Consider the following 1,779-nt stretch of genomic DNA (forward strand, 5'->3'; position numbering starts at 1 on the left):
TCTATATTTAAATCTCATTTCATACTCGAGGTAAAATAAGACAATTTGTATTTAATTTCTGTGCTTTGTATAATTTTTTCAAAAAAGAGCTTAATTAACGATTGTCTCTGATACCATTAATGTGACTTGTACTTTAATTTTTATTCCAAATACATGCTTGTAATGATATTGTTATTTAAGGTTTTCGACTTTAAGAAAAACTTGGAAAAAATTTGCGCACATCATAGTGTAGATACATACATTTGTCAAATATTTCTAGATATATCGATACCTGTTACTTTGTTGATTCTGAAGGATTGAGTGTATCCAGTAGGTGGTACTTAATGCAACCTGCAGAGTAGCATCTGGTGGTATTTTCCTTTTAATGTCTCAGTGTAGTTGACAGATCTCTTTGTGAGAGAGAATTTGCTGAGTTTTCATCAGTAAAGTCTTGAGTGTTCTAGAGAGAAAGAGAGGGGGAGAGAGGGAGGAAGAGAGGGCTTCACAGTCAGATTACCTTCACTGTGGACTCAGTGCTATTCAGACACTGGATTTCCATCTGTCTGCTTTCAGAACTTCTCCTTTTATTTTCTGGGAAATGTGGGGCAAGGATGCCTGAGAGTCATCTTTTAAAAAGCAATTTAAAATCTTGCAGCTTAGTTTACTGAAATTTGATATAGAATTGATTTACAACTTGGAGTTCTTTTGGTTATTTTCCATGCAAATGATCCAAGTTGATCCAAATTGAGATCAAGCCTTCGAAGTCTGCTTCCTAGAGAAGGTTGCAAGCTTGCTTTCTCAGTTATTTACCTGAAAACATATTGTGCCCAGCACTAGATGATATATTACCTTTTAACAAGTAATTACATTAAATAGAGATGTGTGCTGGTTAAGGATGTTAAGTCTCTTTCCCTTTGTTTTTTCCCTGGTTAATAATGTCATTATTTTAAATCTGTGTTTGATTAATTCCTTTGTAGGTGAAACAGTTTCTTCCCATTATAAATTATCAGATTCCAAAATTACATTAAATAATAAAAACAGTTGTATCCATTGCCAGGCTTATTGTATAAAGTGTCCTTCATGGCTTTCTTGAATATAATTTAAATATAAATAATCTTGTTTTGTTTCTTTTGATCTAGCTTTGAGTTTTGGGGAAAATATATCATTAAGTCATCCTTGTATCACTATTATATATAGTTCTTTAACTTTTAAACCAAAAGGGCAATAGATATGGTAGGAGTGAAATTGAAGGGTAAAACTTTTTGCTTATAAATATTGCTGTGTGATCACACGGACACACATAAACACAAGATCTCAAACTGTAGTGTTATTCTCTTAGCTGTGGAACCATTTCGGTAGGTGCTTTTGCTGTGAACACATTTTAGTTAATTCTTCTGAGTTGTGAGTGTGTGTCTTTGTCTCCATATGTTATGCGTCTTTAACAATGACTCTCAAAGTACAGCGCAGGGGCTCAGCCCCACCTAACTTGTTAGAAATTGCACATTCAGGGGCACCACCCTGGCCACAATGCATCAGAAACTCTGGGGTGCCCTAACCCACCCATATTTCAATGAGCCTTCCATGTGATGGTTAGGCATGCTAAAGTTTGAGGACCGCTGATTTAAAAAGACATAAGAATTTTGTTGCCATTAACAATTCAAAATCAAGCTATTCAGTTGTCATTTCAGTCATAATTTTCAGTTAAATAATAATTCCCATCTGTTGGTCATCTAGAAAGATTAGTTTGATATTAAACTCTTGGAAAATTTTATATTAAGTTATTTTTATTTTAAAATTAAG

The 1,779-nt window shown here is 33.8% G+C and overlaps 2 protein-coding genes across 2 annotated transcripts in view; one reads left to right on the forward strand and one right to left on the reverse strand.

Moving 5' to 3' along the window:
- Positions 1–443, reverse strand: part of P2RY12 (purinergic receptor P2Y, G-protein coupled, 12) — a 4,247-nt gene extending 3,804 nt beyond the window's left edge. Inside the window, exon 1 of the mRNA XM_008579716.1 lies at positions 272–443. The gene's annotated coding sequence lies outside the window, so the exon portion shown is untranslated. The remainder of the gene's footprint in view (positions 1–271) is intronic.
- Positions 1–1,779, forward strand: part of MED12L (mediator complex subunit 12-like) — a 287,707-nt gene that overhangs the window by 194,364 nt on the left and 91,564 nt on the right. The window lies entirely within an intron of this gene.

This window comes from Galeopterus variegatus, unplaced genomic scaffold, assembly GCF_000696425.1.
Source record: "Galeopterus variegatus unplaced genomic scaffold, G_variegatus-3.0.2 Scaffold1947, whole genome shotgun sequence".
NCBI classification, from domain to species: Eukaryota; Metazoa; Chordata; class Mammalia; order Dermoptera; family Cynocephalidae; genus Galeopterus; species Galeopterus variegatus.